This window comes from Trachemys scripta, chromosome 2, assembly GCF_013100865.1.
Source record: "Trachemys scripta elegans isolate TJP31775 chromosome 2, CAS_Tse_1.0, whole genome shotgun sequence".
Lineage (NCBI taxonomy): Eukaryota > Metazoa > Chordata > Testudines > Emydidae > Trachemys > Trachemys scripta.
Genome location: NC_048299.1, coordinates 165,130,820 through 165,150,597, shown reverse-complemented (window position 1 = coordinate 165,150,597; position 19,778 = coordinate 165,130,820).

The following is a 19,778-nucleotide window of genomic DNA, read 5'->3' as shown; positions in this document are numbered from 1 at the left end:
ACGCCATGCTAGTAGCAAGTAATCTGGTATCATTGCATGACAAAGCCTGGCAGCGTATGGTCCCTGTGTTTGCTGGCATTCAAGCAACATCTGTTCTTTATCTCGCTGTGAAATCCTCAGGAGAGTGATATCGCTCATGGTAACCTGGTTGAAATATGGGAATTTAATTAAGGGGACAGAGGTGACCGTTCCTACTGGGCTGTTTGTCTGTGGCTGAAAAGAAATCCTTCCCTGCAGTTAGCCAAGCGTGAGGGGGGGGGAAAGGGGGAGAGGGGGAGGAATTGGCCCCGAGCTTTTCGCGTTTGGCTAGCAGGGATCTTCCCTGATACCAGCCACGCGGTGGGGGGAGGGGTAAAGCTCCGTGCACCCTCCCATTCCATCCCAGTGGACAGCCCAAGCAAAGGGCTCTCATTATTTTAACCCTTTTTTAGTGGCCTTTTCCTTCCCTCCGATCCTCCTCCCAAACCCCACCCAGGCTACCTTCACAGTTCTCTCCCTCTTTTTATAATCAATTAATAAAGAATACATGATTTTTAAACAATAGTGACTTTATTTCCTTTGAAAGCAAGCTGTGATCAAAGGGGGAGGGTGGGTTCCTTACAGAGAATGAGTCAATAAAGGGGGCGGGTTTTCACCAAGGAGAAACAAACAGAAATTTCACACTGTAGCCTGGCCAGTCATGAAACTGGTTTTCAAAGCTTCTCTGATGCGCAGTGCTTCCTGGTGTGCTCTTCTAATCGCCCTGGTGTCTGGCTGTGTGTAATCAGCAGCCAGGCAATTTGCCTCAGCCTCCCACCCCGCCAAAAAGGTCTCCCCCTTACTTTCACAGAGATTGTGTAGCACACAGCAAGCAGCAATAACAATGGGGATATTGGTTTGGCTGAGGTCTGACTGAGTCAGTAATGATCGCCAGCGACCTTTTAAACGTCCAAATGCACATTCTACCACCATTCTGCACTTGCTCAGCCTGTAGTTGAACAGCTCCTGTCCAGGCTGCCTGTGTATGGCTTCATGAGCCATGGCATTAAGGGGTAGGCTGGGTCCGCAAGGATAACTATTGGCATTTCAACATCCTCAATGGTTATTTTCTGGTCCGGGAAGTAAGTCCCTTGCTGTAGCCATTTAAACAGAGTAGTATTCCTGAAGATGCGAGCATCATGAACCCTTCCTGAAGACACGAGCATCATGAACCCTTCCCGGACAGCCCACGTTGATGTTGGTGAAACGTCCCTTGTGATCCACAAGTGCTTGCAGCACCATTGAAAAGTACCCTTTGCGGATTATGTACTGGGTACCCTGGTGCTCCAGTGCCAAGATAGGGATATGGGTTCCATCTATCGCCCCACCACAGTTAGGGAATCCCATTGCAGCAAAGCCATCCACTATGACCTGCACATTTCCCAGAGGCACTACCTTTTGTAGCAGCAGCTCAGTGATTGCTTTGGCTACTTGCATCACAGAAGCCCCCACAGTAGATTTGCCCACTCCAAATTGATTCCTGACTGACCGGTAGCTGTCTGGCGTTGGAAGCTTCCACAGGGCTATCGCCACTTGCTTCTCAACTGTGAGGGCTGCTCTCATCTTGGTATTCTGGCGCTTCAGGGCACGGGACAGCAAGTCACAAAGTTCCATGAAAGTGCCCTTATGCATGCGAAAGTTTCGCAGCCACTGGGAATCGTCTCAAACCTGCAACACTATGCGGTCCCACCAGTCTGTGCTTGTTTCCCGGGCCCAGAATCGGTGTTCCATGGATAGAACCTGCCCCATTAATAACATGATCTCCAAAGCACCAGGGCCCGCGGTTTGAGAGAATTCTATGTCCATGTCCATGTCCTCATCACTCTTGTCGCTGCGCTGCTGTCGCCGCCTCCTCCTTGCCTCGTTTTTCTGGTCCTGGTTCAGCATAAACTGCACGAGAATGCGTGAGGTGTTTACAATGTTCATGACTGCTGTCTTGAGCTGAGTGGGCTCCATGCTTGCTGTGGTATGGAGTCTGCAGTGTTCACCCAGGAAAAAAGGCACGAAACGGTTGTCTGCCGTTGCTTTCATGGAGTGAGGGGGGAGGATGTACCCAGAACCACCTGTGACAATGTTTTTTGCCCCATCAGGCACTGGGATCTCTACCCAGAATTCCAATGGGTGGGGGAGACTGCAGGAACTATGGGATAGCTATGGGATAACTACCCACAGTGCAACACTCCGGAAATCGATGCTAGCCCCGGTACATGGACGCACACCGCCGAATTAATGTGCTTAGTGTGGCCGCATACATTCGACTTTATACAATCTGTTTCCAAAATTCGAATTCTGTAAATTCGGATTAATCCCGTAGTGTAGACATACCCTCAGCCTGGGCGCAGGCCTGAGCCCTTAGACTCTCTACTGCCCTGCCCTGATGAAGGTACTGGGCTAACTGATGGTTTGCTGCCACGCCTGAGTACAGGTCTGAGTGTGAGACTCTTTGCTGCCCAGCCCTGACCAGCGGCTGGGGCTCCGTAACTGTGTTTGTTGTTTGGCCCTGAACCCACGTCTCCCATTGCCCCACTGATTCCCCACATCAGGTGTCCCCCGGAGGGTAGTGGGGCAGGCTGGCCACCCACAAACTTGGAGGAGGAGAAGCCACTCCCCCCAGTGGACTACAGGGGTTACTACTTTAATTTCTTCAGGTAAATTCTGTAAGCCTTGAGATTATCAGTGTTCTTCTTTAGGATCCTTTTCATATTTATGTAGAGATAGGCGTTCTACTAAGGGAGTAAAAAATAAGCCTCTGTACCCATTAGCATAAAGAAAATTCATATTTAAAAAAAAAAGCCCAAATGTGACATTTACTTGCTCAGAATGGACTTGATTCTCTTGCCATGGAAGTCAATGTGAAAAATGTTTATTGACTGCAGTGGTGTAGGGCTAAGCCCCAGATCCCTGTTCAGAGCCATCTGAAAGAACTCACTTGAGCTGATAAGAATGACACCATTTATGCTTCAACTAGTTGTGCGCCTCCAGTGAACCTCCAGACTGAGCCATCTGGGCTATCATTCCCTTTTTGGCCTTCAGTAGGTCTGGCAGAGAGAACCAAAAAACAAAGCTCTGGTCTCTCTCTTCTGTGACCATCAATCACTAATATTTTCTCAGTTGTCTTACCTTCATATAAAATTCTTTATATTGTGTGACGGAATGGGAAGAACATACTTTTCCTACCCACTCTGTTCCCAGGTATTTTGAAAAGTAAAAAAGGTGACATTTCATCCAGAGACTGTCAAGTTCCCTTTTGGTTGCTGAGCTATTTAATAAAAGGACAATGCTCTAAAAATACAACTTCTCATAACAAGAAATAGAAGACACCCTCCCACTCTGTCTGTCTCTTTCTCCAGCACAACCATATACATGCACACAACCCTCTGGGGCAGAATGTGATCTCCTGGGTGCTGTGCTTTTGTGAAAGCCATACCCTGTGTGTAGAGTAAGGTTAACACTGCACTCTCCCTGCAGGAGCATATAGAGTACATACACTGCATGCCCACCTAGCACGGGTATAAAGAGCAGAGTAGATGATGAAGCACTGCTTAGGTGAGTAAACATGCCAGAACCTTAGGTTATATACTCTACATAGCTGTCTACATGCCCAAGCAGTGCCTCCCCCATCAATGCTGCTATTTTTAGCAGCATAATAACTTGCTGCCTCCCTGCTGTTTTAGCATTTCCCTGCTACAGGGAAAGGCTCTGTCAGCAGAGAAAAGCTCTGGCAATGGGGAAGACAACAGGGAAAGGTTCCAGCTGCTCCTCACTGCTGGAGCCTTTCCTCACTGGCTGAATCTTTCCCTGCAGTGGGGAAAGGCTCCAGCTACTCTGTGCCACTGGAGCCTTTCTTCCCTGCCGGAGCCTTTCACTGTTGTGTGTAGCTACATGCTACAGTGTGGAAGCAGCCAGATTTTCAGAGGCATGTAGCTATGCACACCCGACATGCTTATTACCAGCAGTGTAGACATATATCCTCCGCCTACCCAGACAGAGCAAAGATTACATGAAAATTTCTGAATCCCTATCTGCACCTTAGTTCACTTTTACACCAGTGCAGAGTGAGTGTGTAATGTTACCCATTCTGATCGGTCACTTTTCCCCCACTCACTTTGCACTCAAGTAATACACAACGAGACAAGGTACAAGTGCATTGAGGAATCATGCCCAGAGAGTGGGTGTGTGTCTGAAAGTTGCATTAATTGGGTGAAACAACAGAACTACATTAAAGTGTCTAGTTGTATGGTCCCATGTCCTCTCAGGATTGTTTTCCACAGAAACAGTGGTTCATGGAAATATCTCCCATTGCAAGATGCTGGGAGGAAAAAAATTGCATGGCCTTCTGAGATGCCAGAAAAACAGAAGCTATGTCATTATGACACCAGTGTATACTTGGTGGATATTTTTCAAATTTGGAAATTTCTCTTTCCTTCTTCCTTCTTTCATAAAATGTTTGTTTTATAGGTGTCACCTGACTTCAGTATTAAACATCACAAGTTATTAGAATGGATTTGGTTTCGGAAGACAGAAAAAAAAAAAGAAAAGAAAACCCAAGGCTATCCAATCTTCACAGATGACTGCAGACTTGTGGACTGGGTGATGTTGGAATATTTTTAGCACACAGTTACAGGAAGTATTCTTGTCAGTCAGAGTTGGGTAGGTCCTTTCAGTCTTTCCTTCCAATCCTTGCTTGTTTGTAGGCCATAGCAATTATGGACAGAGGGGAAAAAAATCACTCTAATGAATAGTCAATTGAGATTTTCCTTCCCATCACTGGTCAGTATATTTAAAGAATTACTACAGTAATTATATTTTATGAGCATGAGTCATTTTTCTGTTTTTAAAGAAGTATTTCACTTTACCCATCTCTTTTAGTATGTTTCCATTTGTGTGGTTTGGCTGCATGGAGCAACGTGGCAACTGGTTACTTGAAAATATTTAAGAAAAAGGCAAATTCCTCAGCTTTGGCATACCTGTGGACCACATATATGGACATAATTGCAAACATCTGTCCACCCACCCATATAACAGTTAAGAAGTCATTAAAAAAGTTAAAATAGTAAACTTGGAAGCAAGTAACTACAGGACTGTCCATTTGTATGTTTGTTTATTCACAATATCTTACCAACTAAACGTCAGAGACAAATAACTCAGCAACTTTCACAAGAGGGCAATGACAAAAGAAACCAACAATAGGTATTCACACAACTATGCAATTATGTGCTGCAGCAAAACAATGCAAATATAAATTGGCGAACAATGGAAATATCTGAAAGGACTATTTTATTAGCCAAGAAAGGGTTATTTCTCTCTCTGTGGAGGCGGGGAGGTGTCATCAAAATAGATGTTTTGGCGAATGTACATGAATTTGTTATATGAAAAAGATTTTCATCTTAGATTTCATGAACCAATGATATTCACTTATTGGTCTAATCTGAGAGGGCAGATTCCTTCTCTCCCCCTCCCTCCCAATTAATGTTGTAGACTCAGTAACATTCTTAGTTAGTCTTAATTTGAGAAAGAGGGGCTTGAACCATATCTCTGTGCCACTGATCCTCTCTGCAGGATCCAGATAATTTCCACTGACCTCAGTGGGGGATAATCAGAGTCCACAGGGGGAGAGTTGTCCACTCTTCAAACGGAGGTGGTGTTTGCAATCCAAATCCAGATCTCATTCTGAAAATGGATTTTACAGCATCCTGATAATGAGCTGAACCCAAATGCCAGTCCAACGCCCCCCACCCCCAAGCATTGAGATATTCATGATTCAAATCTGGAGGTGAAATCTGCAGTGGGAGTCTATTCCCACTGGGCTCCCTGCCCTTTCCTCTGGTTGCCCTAAAGGTGCAACTGAGGATTCTCCCAATCCAGGGAATCCACAGTTTGAGCAGAGTGGGCAAAGCTAGTTTTGCTGTCCATCCTCACCACTATCTGAAGGGACATTTTTGGCTTGGAGAATTCTGAGGAGGAGGCATACTCAGGCAGGAGCATGTAGAGGGTGGAGTTCCCAGCAGTCTGACAGATCTTTGATTGGGGCAGCATCTGGCTGCAGTTGGGGTAGTTTAGAGTAGCACTTGAGGCTGCTCCAAGTCCAGGGGCTTTAATGCTGCTAGTAACTCCTGGGTTGAAATAGTCCTTGGCCAACCTGCTATTGTGGGAGCAGAAGGGTGGTGTCCCTGCCCCACTCTCCTAGTTGCACCAGGTGTAGACTTGGCCCAACTAAGGATTTAGTCCAGTATTTCTCTCTATAGATTAACTAAAACACTTCCTGTCATTGGACCCTAAGTTCTATTGGAAGAAGGTTCCTGCCAAAAAAGTTCACCAAGGATAGAGAAGAGGTTGAGTACATGGCTTTCACTGCTGTGTCTCAAGGCTCGCCAAACCCCATGCAGATGAAAACAGATCTGTCAGTCCGTTACAAGAAGCAGAATACAGATCCACAGCATGAACAAAAATTAAATTGAGGATGTGGTCTAGTACTTGTCTCATTTGATAATCTCAGAATGGTTCAAGGTCTGAATATTTTGCATGTGCTTCATTCAATACTTGGATGTGCCTCTCAGTTATTTACAACTGATAACGATACTCTGATGTCGTTATTCGCTGTATGGGCTATAGGGAGCAGAACACATAAAATCTGCATTATGTTAAAAGGAGAGTTGGAAAATCAGCTCCTACAAGTATTTATTTTGTAGTATGAATTCTCTCTTTTCCTCCTGCAATTTCCCAATGCCAGAATGCTGTCTCCTATCATATATTGCACAAATACAGTATAATGAGAACAAGGTGTCAGTTGAAAGTTTGCAATCCCTGTCTAGCTCTTAAAGTTTTTTCTTCTATTTCTTGACACATAACACTATACCATTGTTAAAGTCCATTAGTCTGACTGAAATTTTTTTAGACAAATGCAATAGGATTTAAATCTAGATGCATGCATCATTATTATGTTATCATGCACAGAGGTATAAAACTAGTAAAAAGAGTATTGAAGCCTGATATAAATGATCACTGATCATTTTAACAGTGGTGATCCTTGTGAATGTTTTTCCCCCTTCTTTTGCAGAAAGAGAATACTCACTTCTAATATTCTATGAATCTTGTCATAAAATGGCTTGGAAAAAATAAGCAGTCTCACCTTCTAGCACAGAGGTGGGCAAACTATGGCCCGTGGGCCACATCCGGCCCGTGGGACCATCCTGCCCGGCCCCCAAGCTCCTGGCCTGGGAGGCTCATCCCCAGCCCCTCCCCTGCTGTTTCCCCTTCCCCCGCAGCCTCCGCTTGCCCCACCACCGACGCAATGCTCTCAGCGGCGGAGCTGTGAGCTCCTGTGGCAGCGCAGCTGCAGAGCCTGGCCTGACCTGGTGCTCTGTGCTGTGTGGTGGTGGCAGCAGCAGCAGCGTGGCCTGGCTCCAGCCGGACAGCGCGGCTGTAGAACCGCCAGCCACCAGTGCTCCAGGCAGCGCAGTAAGGGGGCACGGAGCGGGGTGGGGTGTGTTTGGATAGAGGGCAGGAGCGTTCAGGGGGAAACAGGGGGGTTGAATGGGGACAGGGGTCCTGGGGGGGCAGTCAGGAAGGAGGGGAGGTTGGATGGGGCGGCAGGGGGCAGGGGTTCCGGGGGCGGGCAGGGATTCCAGGGGCGGGCAAGGGCCAGGGAGAAGGGGTGGTTGGATGGGGTAGGAGTCCTGGGGGAGCCGTCAGGAATGAGAGGAGGAGTTGGATGGGGTGGCGGGGTCCAGGGGCGGTCAGGGGACAGGGAGCGGGAGTGTGTGGATGGGGCAGGGATTCCAGGGGGGCCATCAGAGAACAGGGGGGGTTGGATGGGGCAGGAGTCCCGGGCAGGGGCAGATAGGAGGTGGGGGCCGGGCCACGACCCCCTCCCCTAACTGGCCCTCCATACAATTTACAAAACCCGATGCGACACTCAAGCCAAAAAGTTTGCCCACCCCTGTTCTAGCAGGTAAACTGTTATACTACTATAGCAGCTTGGAAACTGGAAAACAGTGGCGGTGTTACTAGAGTGATGGGTAGGCGGGAGCCTAAAAAAAAGAGATCAAGTTCAGTATGTAGGCTAGGCCACAGATGTGGCTGGTTCTGATTCTCTTCCCTTCTCCCTCCCCAACTCCCCTGTGAACTGGTTTAGCTATCCCCAACACCTACAATGAAAGAAGCAGTAAAATGATTGGCTTATATTAAGATGTCAGTCATAACTAAGCAATCATTTGGGTGAGGGACAGATAGAGAACTGAATCTGTAGTAATTAATTTTAAACTCGAAGATCAAACTATTTGCTGAACTCAGAGGATCTCTGCCAACTCTCATCCTTTGGAAACCAAACTGCAGATTCTCTGACAAAGAAAATAATTGGGCTTGCAAAGTTTTGTAGCTGGTTAAGTAACTCGTAGTGGTTGAGTAGCATATGTTTTATCTTCAACACTCAATTTTAACTTAAAAAATACTTTAATACATATACCTTAAGAAAGCACTGCCATGCAGCATTGTAAAATAGAAATAAATAGACTGTTGGAAAGCATTTCCTCTGGAAAGGAAGGATGAGCCAGTGGCCAGGGTGCTAGCATAGGACCCAGGAGACCTGGCTTCAATTCCCTGCTCCCCCCAAAGACAACCTGTGTGACCTTGGGCTGGTCACTGTGCATCAGTTCCCTATCTATAAAATGGGTAACACAGCACAGTCTGTGCCTCCTAGGGGTGTTGTACTGAATGTGAGGTGCAAAGATACTTTGGTAACAGGGGCCATTAGAAGTATGTAAGGTCAGATCTGTATAGATAAGAAAAATATCTCATAAACATTTTAGGTACAAGAACAATAAAATGATGGTAACTGGTTCCAGAACTTCCATTAATAACTAATGGACCAGATCCTCAGGTGGTGTACATCAAAGTAAGTCCATTTAATTTCCTTTACACTAGGCCCAATATATTTATTTAGATTGCAAATGTAGATGGTAAAAATATATTTAGATCAACTTTTTGTACTGTGTTTGTACATTGTCTAGCACAGTGGGGCCCATGACTGGGACTCTTTGGTACTAGCACAATACAAATAAATAAAATAGTATTATAATTACATATTGCACATAAAGGGCAGCTTAATCCAAGAATCTGAAAGTGCGGTAGTAAATTTAATTAAGCAAGCCTCACTGACCCAGACACAGGTGTGCAACTTAGTAAACCATTCTGTTGATGATACAGTGGAAGTAAGACTCTCAACTGTGTTAGCTATGCAGGGCAGCCCCTCGATACACGTGGGGAGCAGGTTGCTGAGTACGAAAGTGAACTCACTCTTCACAATAGAGCCTCTCTTTAAAAATACCTATGATAGAGTTATCCAAGGACGCCATGTGTAGCCAAACGCTGTCTCCTGTCCTTAACACTAGCTTACACTGACCCTCAGAAGTAAATGAGATGACATTTTCATCAGAAAAGATATAATTCAGAAATATAGCTGCATAAATCATTGCTTGTAGGTTTAAACCACACTAGGGCAATGGAAAGAAATTGTTTTATTCGGAAAGAATTAGTATAAGACCATCATTCAGAATGTTTGGAACATAACAAAATTTATGCCAAAATCGGAGTGTTTTAAGTAGAAATGGTCTGAAGTAAAATGTTTTACTTTCTTTTGTTCATTGTGATGCAGGGCTCGAATTCATCAGGAAAAGCAATAAGGAGACAACATCATACGCAGGCCATGTTAAGGCTGGAGAGATCTGCAGTTTCTGTGCACAAGAGTATATGGGTTGCATCCTAATTACTTCCCCATAGCTGCATGAGACCTCAAAGGTGGCGCAGAGCAGAGAGAGGCATAGAGGAAATTACTATAAGGTAGGTGCACAACTGTTTGAAAAATAATACTCAAAGAGTAGTTATCAATGGTTCGCTGTCAGACTGGGAGGACATATCGAGTGGGGTCCCCAGGGTCTGTCTTGGGTCCAATATTATTCAATATTTTCATTAACAGTTTGGATGCTGGACTAGAGACTACATCTATAAAATATGTGGATAACACTAAGGTAGAAGGGCTTGCAAACACTTTGGAGGACAGGATTAGAATTCAGAAGGACTTTTGATAAATTAGAGGATGGGTCTGAAATCAATAACATGAAATTCAATAAAGACAAGTGCAAAGTACTATACTTGGGAAGGAAAAATCAAATGCACAAATACAAAATAGGAAATAACTGGCTAGGCAGCACTACTGCAGAAAAGGATCTGGGAGGTTATAGTGGATCACAAATTAAGTATGAGTCAACAATATAATGTTGTGGCAGAAAAGCCAAGTGTCATTATGGGATGTATTAATAGGAGAGTCATAAGAAAGACACAAGAGGGAACTGTTCTGCTCGGCACAGCAATGATGAGGCTTCAGCTGGAGTACTGTGTCCAGTTTTGAGGACGACACTAAGATATGCATAGATTGCAGAAAATCCTGAGGAGAGCAGCAAAAATGATAGGATGTTTAGACAACATGACCTGTGAGGAAATGTTAAAAGAACTGGGCATGTTTATTCTAGAGACGAGAAGATAGAGATTCATATATTCCAAGGCCAGAATGGTCCATTGTGATTATCTAATCTGACTCCTATACAATACAGGACTATGATGGGGTGTATAATACAGGACTGTGATGGGTGATGAAGGAGTTAAAGAACTGCTGTGGGCAAAGCTGGCCCTACCCTGTGCTGTGAATCATGTTAAGAGTGGAATAAGGGCTTAAAAAGAGGAATTTCCCAGCAGTTGCAGGGCCCCATCCCCATCAATCCAAAGACTGCCGATCACAATGTGTGTCAGAGGGACTCCTACTTAGGCAGATGGGGGCACCCTAAGGATTTTTCAGTGCTTGTCCAGTAGAAGGCATCCATCAGCAGTCTGAGAACTGTGACAGATGGTGGAGAACACAGGCATTAGATCACCCCTGACATAAAGGGAACTGGGGTGAGGTGCAGGGGAGAAGGAATCATTTATTCCCATGGACTGTCTAAAAAAGATGGATTTGGACAGGCTGCTGAAATGGCTGACAGAGCCAACAGCAACTAGCCATGCAGCAGCAGCAGCTGCTACAACAATCAGCAATAACATTCACACACCCTCTCCAAACTCTTCTCTGCCTCTGTTCATGGTTCTCTAGTTTTTGCCTACCACGTGACTTTTTATACCAGGTTTCCCTGCTTAGCTCAGCTCAGCATCACCTCTCACCACCAGGGAATGATTAATTATTCATAGACTTCAAACAGCAGGGCTGATCAAAGCTCCAGGAAGTAGAGCCTTGTGGCCCTTACCAAGACACCTACAAACAGACCTGTCTCAGCTGCTTATTCAGGGGGACACAGCCCAGCCACACTGCCTATGCACAAAGAACTAACAAACAGTCAAACAACCCACATATGGGTCAAACACATCATTCTCCAAATCCCGCTACCTGCAAGCATAGAGACCATAGCTACACCCTCCAAAACTCTCCTGTTAGCTGCCTTCCAGGGGGAACATAACAGTTTTCATATATCTAAAAGGTTACTATAAAGAGGATGGTGATCCATTGTTCTTTATGTCTGTAGAGGCTAGGAGAAAAACTAAATTGGCTTAATTTGTGGCACAGGAGATGTAGGTTAGATATTAAGAAAAACTTTCTAACTGTAAGGACAGTTAAACACCAGAACAGGTTATTGAGAAAGCCAGTGAAATTCCCAGCACTAGACGATTTTAAGAATAGGTGAGACAAATAGCTGCAGGGATGGTCTAGGTATACTTGGTCATACTTCAGCATAGGGGCAGGGAGAGGGACTGGATGACCTCTTGAGCCTTACATTTTTATGTGTAAAGTGGTGGTCTCAACGCTGAAGCACCTCCTCACTGTGAGACATGGCATAGTGGTTCTCTCCCCATCTGACACCCCATGTGGAGAGCTGCTCTAGTCCTCCAAAGATCTGCCTCTTCCTGTGACTCAGTCCTCTGGCCAGGTCGCTAAGTCCACCCATTCTGAGGTAACAGAAAGGCCAACAAAACAAAGTCCAAGACCTTGTATCAGGTCTTCGGCACCAACTGTGGGAGTCCTCTTCTCAGGGCTTTCTGTCACTTTTGTCCCCTTCTCCACCCACATGCCACCACACCACATTTGCCACTGCAGTCAGCTCTACTCCCTGTGGTTGCTTAGCCTCTCCCCTGGCTTTCTGCCACCCTTCTCCACGTAGGAGAGGATCCCAGGGCCAACTCTCCTCCCTGGGCCTTCTGCTTGACCCTCCTGTTGCTCCTCTCTGTTCCAAAAGTGACAGCAGACTCTCTCCTTGATTCCCCTTTTGCTCTCAACTTCCTGTTCTATAGTCCTCTCCTGGTCCCTCCCAAGATGGGCTTCATCCTCATTTAAGCCTGGCTCTTCCTCCAGGTGCAACCTGGTACATGAACTCCATTAACTTGCGATTCTTTATTTTTGCCTCCCTGCCATGCCCACTGCTCTTCTGAGCTGTCTCGCTTCTCAGGAAGATGTATGCTGCACCCCTTAAATGGGTATAGTAGTGTGCATGTTCCAGAGAACTGATTCAGCATTTCCCTTGGGGTGGGGTAGATGTGCCTAAATCTAGCTTAAGATGAGTACCAGTGGCTAAATAGTACATTTTCTGTAAATCATTTCCTTTCATTATCCATCACTTGTTTGGGAAGGCTAGCATGAGTCACTAAATTAGGAGAAATTTGGACATTCCAGACTTATGACAATGAAACTGTATAATATTCCATCATATCCAGTGTATTTTATAAAGATCATCCTCAGTTATCCAAATCATTCTCTTATCTGAAAGGATATAGAATGTGCTCCTTTAAAAAGTGGGATAGCTCAGTGGTTTGAGCATTGGCCTGCTTATCCCAAGACTATAAATTTAATCCTTGAGGGGGCCACTTAGGGATCTGGGGCAAAATCAGTACTTGGTCCTGCTAGTGAAGGCGGGGTCTGGACTCTATGACCTCTTGGGGTCCCTTCCAGTTCTATGAGATAGGTATATCTACATTGATTTATTTATTTAAAAACGGACATTTACAATACTGCAGTATTTATAGACTCATAAACTTTAAGGCCAGATGGGATCATCATAATCATCCAGTCTGACCTCCTCTACATTGCAAGCCACAGAATCTCACTCCCTCCCTCCTCTAATAGGCCCATAACCTGTGGCTGAGTTACTGAAGTCTCAAATCATGATTGAAAGACTTCAAGTTACAGAGAATCCCCATTTACTCGAGTTCAAACCAGCAAGTGACACATGCCCCATGCTGCAGAGGAAGGCAAAAAAACCCCCAGGGTTTCTGACAAATCTGACTTGAGGGAAAATTTCTTCCTGACCCCAAATATAGCAACAAGTTGAACCCTGAGCATGTTGGCAAGACCTATCAGCCAGACACCTGGGAAAGAATCCTCTGTAGTAACTCAGAGCCCTCCCTCATCTAGTGTCCCATCTCTGGCCGTGTGGGATATTTGCTACTAGCAGTTGCAGATGGACCACATGCCATTGTAGACAATCTCATCATAACATCCCCTCCGTAAACTTATCAAGCTCAGTCTTGAAACCAGTTAATTTTTTTGCCCTCACTCCTCCCCTTGGAAGACCAGAACTTCACTCCTCTAATGGTTAGAAACCTTTGCCTAATTTCAAGCCTAAACTTGTTGATGGCCAGTTTATATCCATTTATTCTTGTGTCAGCACTGGTGCTTAATTTAAATAACTCCTCTCCCTCCCTGGTATTTATCCCTTTGATGTATTTAGAGAGAGCAATCATATCTCCCCTCAGCCGCCTTTTGGTTAGGGCTAAACAAACCAAGCTCCTTGAGTCTCCTCTCATAAGGTAGGTTTTCCATTCCTTGGATCATTCTACTAGCCCTTCTCTGCACCTGTTCCAGTTTGAATTCATTTTTCTTAAACAGGGGAGACCACAATTGCACACACTATTCCAGATGAGGTCTCACTAGTGCCTTGTATAATGGCCAGAACACTTCACTATATCTAATAGAAATACCTTGCCTGTTGCATCCTAGCATTGTATTAGCCTTTTTCAAGGATGCTTCACATTGGTGGTTCATAGTCATCCCGTAATCAACCATACATCCAGGTTTTTCTCCTTCTCTGTCGCTTCCAACTGATATGTCCCCAGCTTTTAGCACAAATTATCGTTGTTTGTTCCTAAATGCATGACTTAGCACTTTGCACTATTAAATTTCATCCCATTTCTATTACTCCAGTTTTCAAGGTCCTCTAAATCTTCTTGTATGATATTCTGGTCCTCCTCTGTATTGGCAATACCTCCCAACTTTGTGTCATCCACAAATTTTATTAGCACACTCTCAGTTTGTGCCAAGGTCATGGATGAAAATGTTAAATAAGATCAGTCCCAAGATCGATCCTTGAGGAACTCCACTAGTAACCTCCCTCCAGCCTGACAGTACACCTTTCAGTATGACCCATTATAGTCTCCCATTTAATTAGTTTCTTATCCAACTTTTAATTTTCATATTAATCCCCATCCTCTCCAATTTAACTAATAATTTCCCATGTGGAACAGTATCAAATGCCTTATTGAAATCCAGGTAGATTAGATCTAGAGAATTTTTTTTGTCAGATTTCTCGAAGAAGTTTACCTTTTGTAAAACCATGTTGTATTTTATCCCAATTACCATTCACCTCTATAGCCTTAACTACTTTTTCTTTCAAAATATGTCCCAGACCTTGCATACAATTGAGGTCAAACTAACAGGCCTGTAGTTTCCCAGATCACTTTTTTCCTCCCTTTCTTAAAAATAGGTACCGTATTAGCAATTCTCCAGTCAGATTATGACTCCCGAGTTTACAGATTCATTACAAATCTTTGTTATTGGGCTTGCAATTTCATATGCCAGTTCCTTTAATATTCTTGGATGGAGATTATCCAGGCTGTCCAATTTGGTCCAATTAAGTTGAGTTTGATTTCCACATTGGATGTCTACTTCTATATCCTGATTTCCATTAGCCAGCCTGCTGTTACTCCTAAAATCCTCATTACCCTTATTAAAAACTGAGGCACAACATTTGTTTAGATGTTGGGCCATTCATAGATTATCTTCAATATCCACCCCATCCTAGTGCTTAGTGATACCACTTCTTCTTTCCTTGTTTTCTTTTCATTTATAGGGCTATAGAACCTTTTTCTTTTGGTTTTAATTTCCTTTTGAAGGTCCAATGCTACTTGGCTTTTGGCAGTTCTCACTTTATCCTACACCTTCTGGTCTCGAAGATGTACCTTTCCTTGCTGATCCATCCCATCTTCCATTCCTTGTAGGTTTTCTACTCTCTCTTCAAAGCCTGCCTGAGATGCTTTCTCATGTAGTTTGGTCTGCAACCCTTCTCTATGATTTTTTCCCCCTTGCTTGGGATGCAGGCTTCAGATAGCTTCTGCAACTTTGACTGAAAGTAATTCCAAACCACTTCCACATTCAGATCCTTGAGTTCTTCAGTCCTGTCCGCTTCCCTAACTAATTTCCTTAATTTTTTAAAGTTAACCCCTTTGAAATCAAGGACCCTAGTTGCAGATCTATTTTTGTTTATCCTTCCATTTACTTTAAACTGTATTAGCTCGTGATCACTCGAACCAAGGCTGTCCTCTACAACCAGTTCTTCTGTGAAGTACTCAGTATTTATCAATACTAAATCTAAAATGGCATCACCTCTTCTTTCGTTTGATGACTATTTAGTGAAGAATTCTGTTAGCTATCAAATCCCAGGAATATCTGGGCCCTATCATTAGTAGCATTTGCTCTCTGATCTGTATCTGGTAAATTAAAAAGTCTTCCATAATCACACAATTCCGAGCAGTATTTATTTAATTTAAAACATTAGAGAGGTCTCTATCCATATCCAAATCAGATCTTGGGAGTCTGTAGCAGACCCCAAACACTGTCCCAGTGGGACCTCTATCTTTCTTCCCCAAGGTGATTTTCACCCAAACAGACTCTATCTTATCACTTCTAATTTCTTTACAGTGTACCTCATCATTAATATACAATGTTACTCCCACCACCTTTACCTCTTTTCTGTCTTTTCTGAACAGCACATATCCTTCAATACTTGTACTCCAGTCATGACTATTAATCCACCATGTTTGTTATCCCTATGATATCTGGTTTCACTTCCTGTGCCAGTAGTTCTAGTTCCTAAGCCACCTGTTGGTCATCATAATTTTGTTTTACCTTCGCGCTTTCTGCTTCTTTCTTGCACTCCCGCCTTCTCTTACTGCCTGCTGTGCCCCGTCTTCATTTTCCAACTCAGCAAACCTGTTCCTGAGCTCTGTTTCTCCTTCATTAGCCAGTCTTTTCCTCTGCCTGGTTCTCCTAGTCACATGCTTCCACTGGCCACTTTCCTCATCCAGCCGTCTACCCTTACAGTTCTCCAGTATAGCTTGCATCTGTGAGCCTTGAGTTTTCCCTTCAGTGTCTTCCAACCTTCCCTCCATCATCTGCTCAAATCCCCTTCAAAACTCAACCATAGTTTCTACCCGCATCTCCAAGCCTCCAATCTTCTCTTTCATCAGCTTTAACAGGCAGCACTTCATACAAATGAAGCACTTTTCCAATACCTGCTCCAGGATAACACACAAGCCAGAGCTTCCGCAGCTGGTCCTCTTCATTCTTGGGTCACTACCACGGCTGTCTCTGTAGCTGTCATAGCCTTTCCACCTAAACTCCTGTTAAGGAGAAAAAATGAGAACACACCCACACCCCAAAACCAGAACACCATACCTATCCCTTCCACAAGCTTCCACTCAGACTCCCCCATTTCCAGCTCTGTTTGCTGGCTCCTGTGCCACTGGCTGGCTGCTTGGCTGCCTTTATAGGCCCCCTAATTGGGGAAGCCCATCCCTAATCAGGGTTCTGCTGTGAGGCTCTGCTTCTCTTATAGCATACTGCCTCCAACCAGCCCTGCCAACTAAAAAAGCCCCCAAACATCATACCCAGCAAGCAAGGAAACACTCAAGAACTTATGCACTGTCCCTAGGAATAGTGGCTTGCCCCCTCCCTTCTCCTCCAACAGACCTCCACTCAAATGCCCGTTTCCAGCCTCCTGTGCTGCTGCAGGAGATTTTCTAAAGCCCCACGGGAATTTGGCACGTAACTGCCATTTGTACTTTAGAAAGTCTTCCCCTTTTTACTCTTACTGGGAAATTTGCATAGTCTATCCACTCTGTACAGAAAACAATGCAGATAGTCCAGTATACTATACCACATACATAAGAAACGTCCAGTTTTTAGTAGCACCTACAATGTGCAAAAATGACTTTTACAGCTGTGATGTCCAGGAGCTACATTACAGGGTTGCAATGACATAGCCTTTTTAAAGCAGAAGATAAGACAGCATTGCATTGTAACATGACAATAGAATCTCACTCTTTAATGACATGTTGCTACTTGAATCTTCCCATCCACCTACCCTCTGTGGAGAGGACACATTAGGGTCCCAATTCACAAAGCACTTAAGCACATGAACTGTAACCACATGCCTAAATCCCATTAATTTCAATGGGACTAGCTCACACACTCATGCTTCAGCATATGCTTAAGTGCTTTGCTGAACAGGGATGGACTTAAGTACATGTTTAAAGTTAATCATGTGCTTAAGCACTTGGTTGAATTGTGATTTAGGGCCATAGCCACTACCACAGCAACGCCATAGCCTGGAGGCAAGATTCCCTGTTGCAGTATCCACCTGCCATGGCACTCACTGCCCAAGCCAACTACTTTGGCTAAGGATTTGGGTGAAGAAGTTGGTTTCAAAATCAAGAAAGGCAACAGAATCTGTATAATGCTTGAGCACTTTGCATACGTTCAGCAAAATTACTTGCATATCACGCACCTACTTTCTGGCTGTGGTAAGACGATTCTGATCTGGCAGATAGTGGCACTCAGCAGTAAGAAAGCAGTTGTCTGATATGTCTGTCATTTAATTGTCATAACGCCAACAGATCACAAAGGGCTGATGACCTTCTCACGTTGTGGGCGAACAGTTTCCTGCATGATGTGTTTCCATAGGGTATTCAAAAGCAGTGAAAAGAAACCTGGTCATCCCATATATTATTTATCTATGGTTTTGAGTCTATTCCTGACAAGAAGCATCTCTAATCTTTTGATTTCAGAGTGCTGACCTGGGCAAAGAAAGCATGAATTCCCTTCACGTTTCATGAAATGTGGGAGCAAAGTGATAACTGCCAAACAATTTTTACTTGATATGGGATTGTCCTAACTCCACGCTGTGAGCTGGAACGCAAATGTTTTCGTTCAGAACTTTACACTGGCAAAGCTGGGGGGATACACAGCACAAACTGTATGTCCATTCCTCTCCCTAGTGGCTCCAGAGTTCAAGAGGATGTTGAGGATAATTTTTCCACCTAAGGGGTGGAGTAACTTTTGCATCTCATATGGCTTTAATTTCAGCCAGTGTTAGGACAATAGAATCTAAAGTACTGTAGGGGTGATTTGGCTAGAAACACCCTTTTAATGGCCAAAACACTGCCCTTTTGGAGATCAGTTTGCCCCAATGGGGACGTAGTATGCAGCTGATGCAAAACATTATTTGAAGTATGGAAACATTCACTCCTTTTGCACTGCTGCCAAAATAAGCCTTCATTTCTGCCACTGAGATGAGATCCACCCTGTAGAACTGTTGCAAGGATTTAGCCCAAAATGTGGAACAAGTTTAAGTAGGTCAAGTTTTGCTCTCAGGGACACCAGGGGTTGAACAGGTGCAACTCAGAGGAGAATTTAATCCAGTGTTTCAAAGCCAGCATTTTTCAGTTTCGTTTTAACTCTCAGGGCCCCAGCTTCTGTGAAGTGCTGAGTGACTCCCATCAGATTCAGTGGGAGCTGATGTCCTCAGCACTTCATAGTCCTCACTTAGGATTTGGCAGAATCAGGGGCAAGGAGAGCCACGTTTTAAAAAGAGCTCATGGCCTGGTTTTTCAAGTGCTTAGTATCCAGAATAGGTGCCAGATTTTCAAAAATTTTCAGCCCCCTGCAGCACTCATTGGGCCACTTGTGGCTAGATTTTCAAATGAGCTCAGTACCCACTCTGCTGAATGCTTTTTGAAAATCTGATCGCTTATTTAGGTGCCTGAATAAGAGCTGAGCTCCGCTGAAAGTGTGGCCCTAAACGTACTATGCTGTCTGAGTTATCCTGTCATAAGGCTTCTTTATGGGTTTTCCCCAGCCAACTGGTTGCCAATTATTAGTTTAAAAAAACTATTGATCATTCAAGAGACCAAGAGTGTCAAATTAGTTACTTCACATGTCATGTGAAGTGGACTGTGTCTTCCAACCAAGGACATAAACACTACCTCACCCACTAATTTTAATACTAACTAAAATAAAGCCACATGATCCTTCTGTTGACAATATGCTGGCAATGTAACATGTCCCCAGCACTTTTATTCACACACACAAAAAGCCTAATGAAGAAATGGTGATAGTTATTGTCAAGCAATGACTGGAAAATGCTTTCAGAACAGTTGTTTAAAGCTATTGCCTTCCATTATATAACACAGACAACATTCAGTGTCCTGCCTATTGTAGATGTTAAATTGTAGATTTCTTGAGCCTGATTCAGTGCCCACTGAAGTCAATGAATATGTTCCTATTGATTTCAATGGGTTTCAGATCAGACTCTGTAGATGTTTGACAATTGATAGTATTGCTGTAAACAACTGATATAACTGCACTTATTCAATAATAGCAGTATAATTCA